A 14,376-nucleotide genomic window follows, 5' to 3' on the forward strand; every position below is an offset into this window, starting at 1 on the left:
AATACACGGTGGGGTACACGGTAGAAATGATGGATAAAACAGTCAGATTCACCACCTGGGTTTCCACATGAGCCAATCAGAATGTGATCTTGCTAGCAGCTGTGTCACATAGGCAATTCAGTAGATCATAACATCTTTTTTATAACAGCATCATCAAATAACAGCACACCTGGTAGTTTCCAATTATCCTTCCAAAGTTGTAAACACCCTTTGTTATGTAAATCACAAGCACACCTGGTAGATTCCAACTGTCCTTTCCTGTTGAAAACAAGTATGACTGTCAATCACCTTTATGACAGTTATCACACAGCAATGCACACGGCTATTTGCAGGGTTTGAGGTAATATGACAAAAACATATAATAAAAGATGCTGACATTAACGATATCTTAAAATTGTTTTTTCGATCCACGATTTTATTTCAATTGAATTGTACATTAAAATACTATTCATCAGATATGTGAAGTGGGGTGTATGTTGAACAATGTATACCGTAATAATCACCCGATTATTTCATTTTAACCCAAATTTGGTATATCATTCCAACATTCATTGCTGAGATGCTGTGGATTGGAGCGCGCGGTAACCTTTATAGCGAATTGGATTGATGAATTTATTCTAATTAGGAAAATTTCCAATGTGGCATCAAACGATTTCTGACTAAAGACACAAAGAGTCTGGAAACCAGACTAATCGAGTTACATAAAGACACACATACATCATTTGTATCTCGCGTATCGCAAAGTGTCCCGTGCAAACCGACAAATCGAATAAATTAAATATTCGGACAATTCCTGAAAAAATCGATGGTCTTCTGTGAATTTCATCATATGTATACGTCACATGGGTAGACCTGTCCCATATTAAACACGGAAAATCGGAGCCATCCCCTCGGCAGGTAAACGTTTTATGTAAAAATTATGTTCTAGTAGTGTGTACACTGTGTGGTAGAGATGTATTGGGCAACGTGGGGTTCATAAACGAATACACTAAACGAACCAGTGCGAAGTAGAGAGGGCGCCGTGCTCAAGCTTCTGGCCCATGATCTATTATGGGCCACACGTCTACGTGTAGACGGTTATTCGCTCTATTGTTAGAATGGTCTGTCATATCGCATAAGAGGTGTTTTGAGTCATGTGATGTATCAATTTGTGATTTACCTTATAAAAAAAATCTTGTTACTTTATATTATATACCTGAGTTCACTTGTTTGCTCTCTAGACTTGGTCTGTCCAGGGTTCATCTTTCCGATGTCACTATCCGAAAAAAGACACCAGCTCATACCACCTTACGCCTTACAGTTTTAATCATTTATTGGCAATCATTTACTGACATGGTGGACGAAATCCTGTATAAGCGGAATGAGTCCCGCTAACGGCCATTCGATGAAAAGCGAGGCATGCCTCTACCACTGGAAGCAGTCGCCCCTCACATGAAGATTCCCTAAGACAAGAAGAACATACAGCGACACATCACAGAAACGGTGAACGGCAATCAAAAACAGACGGATGAAGGCAGTACCACCAAACCTCGGCACAGAATAGCACCCATAAACTACTGCAAAGTCAAGTTCAACCAAATGGTGATTACATGGGTCACTACTGTGCAGAACACAGCAAATCAACCAGACATCACTGTTCATGTGCTGTTTTTAAAATAGTCCCTTCTTTGGGTGATTTTCTTAGTTAGATGTGTGGGATATTTGATGACATTTCTGATTACTAGTATTTTCAAATTGAGGATATACACAAACCATTATGCAATATCTTAGTCATGCCATCATTTCGATATAATTGCTAGCAATCTATATTCTTTTGCTAATATTTTTGTACTTGCTGTTCAGAATATTTGCACAAATTAGAGTTTTTTTCACTTTTATTTCTTCTTTGATTACATTAGCGTGACGAGGACGCTTTAATTTAAAGCAGGGAAGTCGTCACCTGCGCATGCGTCAGATAGCCTTTGCGTGTGTTGTTATCGTCGCTTGGGACTCCACGTGCGCAGGTGACGACCCTCCCGCTTTAAATCGATTGTACCATGTGTTACGGACACCCATCATGGGCGTTGTCAGAATTTCCACGGGTAACGCTTGTATCGGTTGTATTGAAACAATGTCAAGCGTATCTTCACATTGCTTTCAAAGCGTGGTTTCTAAAACAATACCAGTGTCGCTTTTAGAAAGTGTGTGGTGTATGGGCAGATGACAGTGTTTGACACCACGTGTACTGATTCTAAAACAATACCAGTGTCGCTTTTAGAAAGTGTGTGGTGTATGGGCAGATGACAGTGTTTGACACTGTAGTGTCCTGTTATGTCATATGACCTTTGACCTGTAATTAATATACATGGCCAGTAGAGGGCGTGCATTATTATTAAAAAATCCATCATGGCTGACTAGATTAAATTCTGTGTGTGTGTGAATTATTATCCAGTGCCATCCTGCACTATCGAGTATCAGACACTCTACAACTGGCGACGAGGATCAAAAATAATCAAGGAACATTCTGGTAAAATAAGAAATGGCTGGAATCAATATTGGTGACATCACGGGAGTGAAACCATTCAACCCAAATGGAGACCCAAACAGTGTTGGCACACGATGGAAAAGATGGGTGAAAAGTTTCTCCATGTACGCTGATAGCAAGGGAAAGATTGTCACAGCTGGTGAAGAGACCAACAAACAACAGAGAAGAGCATTGCTACTCCATTCAGCAGGTGAGGATGTACAAACAATATTTGAAACACTGGACGATACTGGTAGTCCCAAAGAATATGAGAAGGCAGAGGAGGCTTTGAACAATTATTTCAAAACTCAAGTAAACACTACCTACTAGAACCACATTTTCCGAGCCATGAAACAACATGAAAGTGAAAGTGTTGCCCAATTTGTGACCAGGCTGAAACAAGTTGTGAAAGATTGCGATTATGGGGCCCAGTCTGACAAACAAATACGTGATCAAGTGGTTGAAAACTGCCGATCAACAGGTTTACATAGAAAACTGTTAGAGAAGGGGCAGAAACTGACACTGAGGAGGTACTAGAAATTTCTGCTGCATATGTGGCTGTCGAAATTCAACTTGAGGGTATGGCTACTAAGAATACCGAATTGCCCATTCACCGTGTACAAGAGAAAAACACAGGGAGAAAAACGTTTCGTAAGGAAAACAACCCCAGTGCAAAATCTGCTGCTACATGTTACCGATGCGGGAAAGTGGGACATTATGGTCGAGATCTTGAGTGCCCGGCCAGAGGGAAAATCTGCTCCAAGTGCAGTAAACCAGACCACTTCGCAGCACAGTGTAAAACAAAAACAACCAACCCTAAACCCAAATGGAGAGGGAAAAGGAGAAATAAACCATCCATAAATTACGTCAGCGCTGATGAGTCTGAGGATGAATATACATTTGCAGTCCAACAGAGACGCGACATTGAGAAAATCAAAGTGATGGTAGGGGGTATTCCAATTAATATGGTAATCGACTCCGGAGCCAGCAGCAACATAATTGATAGTGATCTATGGGAAAAGCTGAAGAAGCTGAAAATAAAATGTATTGACTGTACAAAAAACTCAACCAAGAAATTGTACGCATATGGATGCAGTAAACCACTAGAAATAAAAGGGAGCTTCACTGCAATAACACGAATTGCAGACACACAAATTAAAGCTGAATTCATAGTCATCAACGGAGAGGGAGAGCCCTTGCTCGGAAAAGAGACTGCAGTCAAACTAGGAGTCTTGAAACTAGGCGCGAACGTTAAGGCCATTAGGAGTGAATCAGCAATAACCGATAAATAAAGTGATGTTTTCACCGGCGTCGGTAAGCTGAACGATTACCAAATCAAACTACATATTGACCCTGAAGTGAGACCGGTAGCGCAACCAGTGCGTCGTACACCGTTCAGCATGCGTGACAAAGTCAAGGCTAAGATTGACGAATTAATTGACATGGACATCATCGAACCAGTTGATGGTCCAACACCGTGAGTGAGTCCAGTTGTTGTTGTACCCAAACCAAATGGGGAAATCCGGCTATGTGTGGACATGCGTCAGGCGAACAAAGCAATTATTCCCGAACGCCACCCGATACCAATGGTAGAAGAAGTTCTACATGAAGTAAACCAAAGTACTATATTCAGCAAGCTTGACCTCAGATGGGGTTACCACCAACTTGAGCTTGACCCTGAATCGCGCAGTATTACTATTTTTGTTACACATTGTGGACTATACCAATATAAGCGTCTTATGTTCGGGATCAATGCAGCACCCGAAGTATATCAACACGTAATACAACAAGTACTACACGGATGTGAGGGTGCCAACATATCCGACGACATAATCCTGCATGCGAAAAATGAAGCCGAGCATGATAAACGACTAGCGCAAGTCCTCGAGAGACTGAGAGAGAAAAATCTGACATTAAACAAAGCAAAGTGTGAGTTTTACATGTCACAATTAACCTTCATGGGGTTATTACCAACTAAACGCGGAATCGGACCAACCGACGCGAAAGTAAACGCAGTACTCAATGCACGCGAACCTGAAACTGCAACCGAAGTTCGTAGTTTTTTTGGGCTAGCCAACTACAATGCTAGGTTTATTCCTGACTTCGCAACAATGGCTGACCCACTACGGCAGTTGACGAAGAAAGGTGTACCATTCGAATTCGGCGAACAACAGAAAGCATCGTTCAATGAGCTCAAACAACGACTCGCAAGTGCTGAAATCCTTGGATACTTTGATAAAGACGCAGACACGCAAATCATAGCAGATGCCAGCCCAGTTGGACTAGGTGCAGTCCTCGTGCAAAAGCAGCAAGGTGTATACAGAGTCATCAGCTATGCGAGTAAAAGCCTGACAGATGTTGAACGTCGGTATTCACAAACCGAAAAGGAAGCATTAGCCATAGTATGGGCTTGTGAACGGTTTCATACATATTTATATGGAACTGAGTTTGTAATATGTACCGATCACAAACCACTTGAAGTAATCTATTCGACAAAGACTAAACCATGTGCTAGGATCGAACGGTGGGTTCTGAGACTGCAACCGTACGAGTTCAAGGTGAAATACATACCTGGCAAGGCGAATATCGCAGACCCCCTGTCGCGACTTATTTCATCAGAGAATCAACCGTCAGTTCGAATACACTTGCCAACCGATGACTACGTCAAATTTGTTGCTGTATCTGCTACACCAAACGCAATGACAACCCAAGAAGTCAGGGAAGCGTCAGCAGATGATGAAGAGCTAGTCGCACTAAGACATTGTATCGAATTCGGTCAGTGGGAAGATAATCGCTGCAAGCCATATATACCAGCGTCTTCTGAATTATGCGTAATCGGGAAACTGGTACTCCGTGGTACCAGACTTGTCATACCGTGAAAACTGCGTCAACGTGTATTGATACTAGCGCACGAGGGACATTTAGGAATCGTGGGCATGAAACAGACGTTACGGACCAAAGTGTGGTGGCCCGGAATCGACAAACAAGCTGAGAAATTTTGTAAAAGTTGTCACAGTTGCCAACTGGTAAGTCGACCAACGCCACCGGAACCGACTAAAAGTACCAAATTACCGCAGAGACCATGGCAGGATCTCGCTATAGACTTTCTAGGTCCAATGCCATCGAGTGACTATGTACTTGTCTTGGTAGATTATTATAGTAGGTTCTACGAAATTAGTGTGACTAATTATATAATATAAATCTACGATAACAGAGCGAGTGATCGAGAGCCTGGAGAGATTCTTCTTAATGCATGGCCTACCGCTGTCCATAACAAGTGACAATGGACCACCATTCAACTCAGAAGGCTTCACAAAATATCTAGCAGACAACGGAATCGAACATCATCGAGTTACACCATTGTGGCCTCAGGCCAACGGGGAAGTTGAGCGACAAAACTGGTCATTACTTAAACGAATGAGAATCGCCCAAGCTGAACACAAAGATTGGAAGAAGGAAATAAGAGCGTATCTATCCGCATATCGCGCAACGCCACATCAAACAACAGGAGTTAGTCCGTCTGAGTTGATGTATAAACGACAAATTCGCATGAAACTTCTGAATCTGAGCGAGAACCGCAAAGTCAGTGAAGTCCGTGACCGCGATACAGAGATGAAAGCCAGAGCCAAACTGTACGCAGACAATAAACGACACGCAGTCGAATCCGAATTAAGACCAGGAGACAAAGTACTCGTCAGACAGAAACGTGAAAATAAACTGTCAACCCCATTTGCCAGTGAGCCATATGAACTACTCAGCAAAAATGGAAATAGCGTTGTGATAGAATCACCAGAAGGAGTACAATACAAGAGAAACTGTACTCACGTCAAGAAATATGTTCAACCTGAGGAAGAATCTACTCATGATGAAGGGAACCAATCCACGAAAGAAACTGTGAGAGCTAAGGAGCCTATCCAAAGTGATCCAATTGAGCTGCAAGTTTCATCTAGACCAACACGCATTAACCATGTGCCTAAGAAATATAATGATTATGTGATGACTTAATATCTGACATACGTCAGAAAAGGGTGTAGGCGGATCGCTGCCCTTATTCAAATTTGATTGTCAATTTCGTTATAAAATGCAGATTTGCATAAAGTGTTCAAATGTTAGACATCTACTTTTGTTATAAATATTAACTCCTGATGAACGTACTACAAAAGAGGCTGAACTCTGAACAATCTTGTTTATATCTGAACTGAGCAAAATAGGAAATAGTAATAATGAATGTAGAACAGTAGTAATAGACTTGAACATTGTAGTAAATGTACAAATCAGTGAGGACACTGTTAGTAGTTCATGGTTCGATTTTTGTTAAAAAAAATAATAATAATCATCAGTCAGACTACAACATCTATTATTGATGCATTAAAACGAGAGAAGGAGGGATGTAGTGTCCTGTTATGTCATATGACATTTGACCTGTAATTAATATACATGGCCAGTAGAGGGCGTGCATTATTATTAAAAATCCATCATGGCTGACTAGATTAAATTCTGTGTGTGTGTGAATTATTATCCAGTGCCATCCTGCACTATCGAGTATCAGACACTCTACAGACACCACGTGTACTGATTTTAAAACAATACCAGTTTCGCTTTTAGAAAGTTTGTGGTGTATGAGCAAATGACAGTATTTGACACCACGTGTACTAATATAATTCGTAAAACATTATCACCTGCGTCAAATAAGCCTGTAAAACATTTCACCGCAATAGGGAGGTGTGAAAATCACTATTGTATTTTTATTCAATGTATTTTTTGAAAATCCATGCGTGATGGTGTTTTGAATCACGTGATGTACCAATGTTGATCCTATGATTTACCTTATAAAAAAGTGTTACTTTATACTATTCACATAAATACTCGAGTTCAACCTGTAGAAAACGGGAATTCCAATTTAACGACAAAGTTATACATGTAGAAAAATATATCCAAATTTCTTCCAGCAACTTTTTACGTAGGAAAACATCACAGCCTTCAAAAAGTAGAATTACACCTTATTATTCTAATTCGAATGAAAACAAATTGATGAGCTTCAAAAAGCAACTCATATTAGCAGAATGCTATAATAAGGAAAGAAATTTTTGCACAATAATAAACTGAATTCAAGTTAATTCAAATCAAATAAGTTAAAACAATTGAAAGCTTAGAAGTATGGTAGCAAACGCGCTTGTTTGAGTTCTATGACGTCACGAACTCCTCAGTATCTTGTAAATATTTGATGCCATATATCTTATTGCTTATTGATATTTCATGTTTCTCAACACGCGTTCGCCTGTAGCCTGAGGGAAACAGATTCAGTGGCCTTATACAAAACGCATCGACAGTTGCTTGACATTGACAGATTTGCTGCTAACTGACCTTGAATCTAGTTGTTTTCCGAGGTCTCCGAGACTTCAGATTATTTTAGCGTAAAGCACTTAATTTTTAGGACATAGCGGACTGTACACAGTGATATCTGTCACAACGGGCTGTACGCAGGGATACCTGTATAATGGGCTGTACGCAGTGATACCTGTCATAGCGAGCTGTACGCAGTGATACCTGTCCTAGCGGGCTGTACGCAGTGATACCTGTCCTAGCAGGCTGTACGCAGTGATACCTGTCATAGCGGGCTGTACGCAGATACCTGTTCTAGCGGGCTATACGCAGTGATACCTGTCCTAGCGGGCTATACGCAGTGATATCTGTCATAGCGGACTGTACGCAGTGATACCTGTCCTAGCAGGCTGTACGCAGTGATACCTGTCCTAGTGGGCTGTACGCAGTGATACCTGTCATAGCAGGCTGTACGCAGTGATACCTGTCCTAGCGGGCTGTACGCAGTGATACCTGTCATAGCAGGCTGTACGCAGTGATACCTGTCATAGCGGGCTGTACGCAGTGATACCTGTCATAGCTGGCTGTACGCAGTGATACCTGTCATAGCAGGCTGTACGCAGTGATACCTGTCATAGCGAGCTGTACGCAGTGATACCTGTTCTAGCGGGCTATACGCAGTGATACCTGTCCTAGCGGGCTGTACGCAGTGATATCTGTCATAGCGGACTGTACGCAGTGATACCTGTCCTAGCAGGCTGTACGCAGTGATACCTGTCCTAGCGGGCTATACCAGTGATTCCTGTCCTAGCGGGCTGTATGCAGTGATATCTGTCATAGCGGACTGTACGCAGTGATACCTGTCCTAGCAGGCTGTACGCAGTGATACCTGTCCTAGCGGGCTGTACGCAGTGATACCTGTCATAGCAGGCTGTACGCAGTGATACCTGTCCTAGCGGACTGTACGCAGTGATACCTGTCCCAGCAGGCTGTACGCAGTGATACCTGTCCTAGCGGGCTGTACTCAGTGATACCTGTCATAGCGGGCTGTACGCAGTGATACCTGTCCTAGCGGGCTATACCAGTGATACCTGTCCTAGCGGGCTGTACGCAGTGATACCTGTCCTAGCGGGCTGTACGCAGTGATACCTGTCCTAGCGGGCTGTACGCAGTGATACCTGTCATAGCGGGCTGTACGCAGTGATACCTGTCCTAGCGGGCTGTACGCAGTGATACCTGTCATAGCTGGCAGTACGCAGTGATACCTGTCCTAGCGGGCTGTACGCAGTGATACCAGTCTTAGAGGGCAGTACGCAGTGATACCTGTCCTAGCGGGCTGTACGCAGTGATACCTGTCCTAGCGAGTTGTACGCAGTGATACCTGTCCTAGCGGGCTGTACGCAGTGATACCTGTCATAGCGGGCTGTACGCAGTGATACCTGTCCTAGCGGGCTGTACGCAGTGATACCTGTCATAGCGGGCAGTACGCAGTGATACCTGTCCTAGCGGGCTGTACGCAGTGATACCAGTCTTAGAGGGCAGTACGCAGTGATACCTGTCCTAGCGGGCTGTACGCAGTGATACCTGTCCTAGCGAGTTGTACGCAGTGATATCTGTCCTAGCGGGCTGTACGCAGTGATACCTGTTCTAGCAAATCTTTTCATGATAACGAGTCACAAATCATGTCAAACCACATCGTATTTTCTCTCACAAGATTGCACAGATATTAATAGCACAAGCCTATACCGGTACTTTTATTGATACGATTTGTGAAGTTGAATAGCAATTTCACATCCAGTGACGTTGGAGTAAACACAACAAACTATAATGATTTTATATTAACAACTTTCACATACAGTGGTAAAGGTTGTTTAGGAGGATTGTGAGATTTGTGGCACGTTACTGTGAATAGATTTTCTGTTGCAATTAGCGACAGATTATACACGATTTGTCGCTAAATTAACTGGACTACATTGTCTGAAACAACCTTAACTTAATATATCAATGATGACACTAGGTTATGTAGAAATACATTCTCAAATTGTTTAAATACTCGACGCACAGTTTTGTCTCAGAAACCTAATAATTATTGCACAATTTAAAACATGTTATTTGTAGTCCTCAATGCATCTCCGATAAGGGAATGTGAATATATTGTTACCATGGTTAGTTTAAAACACGTACAGCCAACGCGTCGACGTTAAGTTAATCGTTTCTATGAACCGTACCATTTTATTTCAGGGGCGATTTGAATTTGTACAATGCTACTCGCCCACTCAACCGAAATAGACGCATTAATTGAATTCAATACCTTGGTGTGTAATATTTACTAAAGAAAACACTTTTCAATCTCCAATTATTTAATGACAACACATACCTAACAATAAGAAAATGTAATTACTATGGTTACACTGTATTATTGAAGATGAGTAGGACGTATTTAGTAACACGCTGATTCGTGCATAATATTTTTTTAGAAGAATTTAGTTTAGATGTCAGATAACCTCAGACGATATTTTAAATTATTCCGTTTTTACTGTTTTATTTTATGTATTCGATATTTATTTAGTATCTGTGTCGCCATCAGCGGAATCAATATAGACTAATAACCCAATAATAATAAAATGTGGTATGTTATAAGGCATGATATAATTTGTCAAGAATCTGACCAATCACGGGTGTTTATTATGACATAAGCACGTTATAGTCAGTAATATATTATCAATGTTTCATTTTACAGGGTTTAATGCCCCTTCATGTAAGTTATTACATGATTCAGTATAAAATAACCCCGCCCACCCCGTGTTTTCAATTACAATCAGTATAAAATAACCCCGCCCACCCCGTGTTTTCAATTACAATCATGGAGTGCAATTTCCAACAACACTAACTGTCCGATGTAAAGAATTACATTAATTAATAATAGAAGCAAATTCATTTAGTTCGATGTATACTTGCAATCAATAATCCTATCTCACTAGACAGTCGACTATTATATAGCGAGCATAATGTTATAAAATACCTAATACCCATTTTATCGTAAAACAATGGATATAACCCCAGTCGACAATTCCATTGCCATGGGTAATTGTCCCAAAGTAAGGTGTCCAACCTTGAAAACGAGCTAAAATGTGACCCTAGACACGTTTGTTGCCTATGTATAACTGAATAACTACACTTTCCACGTACCATACTCTAAACAATGTTCACGTAAACATGTAAATCAATTGAATTGCTGGACTCCTATAGATTTTACTGCATACTGGATGACGAACGACTACACAAGTTGGCTGGTTCCCGCCTCATGGCGCACCAAGCCACAAGAGGCTCAGATTCGTTCTATATATAAAGCAGTCTCCCAAAAGTTGCGTGAATATATAACACATGATTGTTTTAAAATCCGAAAGAACAACTTGAAAAAACTACTACCAGCTGCCTCAAAATAAATAAAAACATTTACTTTAATTTATTATATTCTATTAATAATTTTGTCTTATACTCTTAATTTTTAATTTTATTTTTTCATTGCTATACCTTTATTGTATTTTATATTCAAAGTCCCATAGAGGATATGATAACAATAAAGATTATTATTACACAAATAGCAGTAATACAGACTTGTTTACGGAAAACGAAAATTGGAATGTTTTCAAATGACGTCACATTTATCACGTGCTTTTGGGACGGAATCCCGGCCCAGTGGAACAATATAGCGATTACTAGTTACATGCGTCCTATTTGCAATTCACAAAGGACGCCGGGAACCAGCGAACTACACAGGCAAACACAGTCGTCGATTGTATTCACCATATTTGGCGACACAGAGTGTTCCATCATACGAGGGTGCGATTTACATGAGTTTGAAAGGTGTATTACGTGTTTTTTTTTTATTTCAAGGTCGCTTGCGTACTCGACTTTGTGTGGAGAAGCCCCCGGGCTAGATTAGTGGTACGAACGATTCGTCTTATTTTAAAGCCGCCCAGCTTATGCTGCAAAGCTTGCCCAGAATTCCCTTATATATACACTTACCACATCGTCCTCAGTTATGAATGATTGGTTTATTCAGGAACTATCAACGACATTTACTACAAAGTGCCAAAGCTCCTATATTGTAAAGCCTGATTGTAATATGGCATATATAGTATGGTTAATTGGTGTACGTGATATCAGCCATGGCTGAAACTAACTCTGTTGTGGAAGTCTGAAATACTGCGCATTTGGCTCCGGGCTATATAATACGTCGGTTGACTCGCTTTATTTGGTGTAATTTAGCTTCATAAAATACAAGTATTGATTTTAATAACATTCGCCACTCACACTTTCACTGGTGATGCGTATTCATTGAAACAGACTGACGTGTTGGGAGCTAGGGGGTTGGTTTAGTGATACTCAGCGTAAAGCTAGGTCGTTCATAAATATATCGAAGGTCGCAGGAGGTTATTTGGCAGTATTGAAGCTTCAGTAGTCCGTCTTTTGTGTCAGCTACAAATAAGGGTGACCCTTAACAATAAACCACAGCTTGAATGGTGACATAGTATGCGTTGATTACTACTGGAACTTGCGGCTTGATGAGTGTTATTCACCGTATTCGCAACCGTGATGAGACCAATAGGTAAATATGAAATTAAAAATTATCGGCGAGTCCCACTCTCTCTCCACGTGTATTTACATGTAGTGAGTACTTATATATGATGCATATCCGTCGCCGCCGCGGATAGCACCAGTGTGTTTATAACATGGTCTGACTTTAACAGTAGTGACTCCCCATTAACCGTCGATTTACCCGACAGATAACATCGAAATGCGACCATTAACGCTGTGACGTAAATACCCAAGCATATCGTGATGACACCGCATCTTGACAAGGGCTGCTATGCACTATGTACGATGTTACGTGTAAATACGAAACACCGTGCGGGCCTCTCCCGGATACGTTATTTTATTACATTGACTAGCCTCGCTTCGTTTCACACAGTTTCCACCTATAATAGAATTTTGTTCCATCATGTCACATTGAAATCGTACCCAATTTGTGTGCTCGTTGATTACAGTAATGATATTTTTCTCTTATAAAATTGTGACTATCTTGACTGCCGTTTTGTTCACTCTAGGTAGGGGTTTGGAGGTTGAAAGGCGGCGATTGAGTGCTGTATTTCCGCCGAGCAAGACTGTGCAAGACATATATACGTCGTGAGTTAAGTCTGCCTTTATGAAAAGAAGCTAATATATTAATGGATTTTCTGGTATATATACTCTAACCTTGTCCAACTTCTCAGTACTAGTCGAGTTACGGAGAAATGCTAATGACGTCTGTGGGTTCACGCATGCGCCTTATTATTCTCCAGTAACATAACCAAGTCGGCGAAATCAGACTTTTTCAAAATTAGTCGTACTGTACCTCTTGCCAAGTAATGTAAGCTGTCAACAAAATTGCGCTTCATACGTACTTTTCGCGTTAACATAAAAGCTACCGCTGATGGTTCAGCCGGTCTGGTTTTGTTAATACTGCAGAAATTACGTTTGTTGTTTTGTTTTTAAATACCAAACCAAGATTTCTCGTTACCGGAACCGCCAGCTCTGTGCGCAGTGAATGCTAGTCGGCTGATCCACTGACCACCACCAGGTATATCCTATTTGTTTGTGAAGAAGGTCGTTTTTTACAATGGAGAAAGTGGAAGAACAGAGTGGACCTGGTTTATATTTCTGGCTTGGGGCAATTGTCAGTTTAGTGTTGCTTCTATGTGGAGTCATCATGACTAGCGTAGACTACAGATATATCGCTACTGTGGGTTTCATTCTCATCGTTTTCGCCATCGCCATTTTGTTTGTATCCATGGTGATATGTGTGTGTAACGTCCTGAACGAGAGTTATCAGAATCCTGCCATGCAAGCCAGCAAAGACGTAGAAGACGTCCTCATTTTTAGAGGTAAAAAAAGCAGACCTTCGAAAAAGATGTTTAAGTACGACACTTTGGTCATAAAAGGCGGCGAGACATTCCACACGTAGAAAACGACACTGTCCGATATGGTTTATCGTGAGAGATCAAGGAATAGACGCCCAGCATGACTTGATAATGATGGGAGACGTCGACATGTCCTGCATACTCACGTGGCACATATACCGGATTAAACAGTTGAGTTGTTTCATGGTATGGTGGCCGGTTGAGTTATCGTATAGTATAATTATGATTGGTTACTGCTTGCCAAGCATAAACCAATGGGCAAAGATTAAAGATCACGCGAACAAGCCATTTTTCTACCTCTATTGTTACGGAGCATATGATTTAATCAGTTGCACATTTGTGATCCCACATTTGGTTTTACGATATATAAATATATCAATATGCTGAGATGATCGTCCATTTACATATTTCAGTGGGTTCATGTAGTATGTGTGCTTTGTGTGCCCCCTTAGACGTGTACAGCAGCAGCACGTGTGCCAGTGTTATATAGTCACTAAACATCGTGACAATAGCAGGATTACGAAATAGATTCACTATCTACAAATGTTTGTGATTTGTTGAAACGTATACGACAGTACTATGTAAAAA

General features: G+C 41.1%; 1 long non-coding RNA gene across 1 annotated transcript; it reads left to right on the forward strand.

Annotated features, from left to right (window-relative positions):
* Nucleotides 1-12,257: 12,257 nt before the first annotated feature.
* Nucleotides 12,258-13,339, forward strand: LOC144343803 (uncharacterized). The gene is made up of 2 exons (XR_013419057.1): nt 12,258-12,437; nt 12,937-13,339. It is a non-coding gene; the product is annotated as an uncharacterized LOC144343803 (long non-coding RNA).
* Nucleotides 13,340-14,376: the final 1,037 nt, after the last annotated feature.

This window comes from Saccoglossus kowalevskii, chromosome 8 (genome assembly GCF_978046115.1).
Source record: "Saccoglossus kowalevskii chromosome 8, keSacKowa6.1, whole genome shotgun sequence".
NCBI classification, from domain to species: Eukaryota; Metazoa; Hemichordata; class Enteropneusta; family Harrimaniidae; genus Saccoglossus; species Saccoglossus kowalevskii.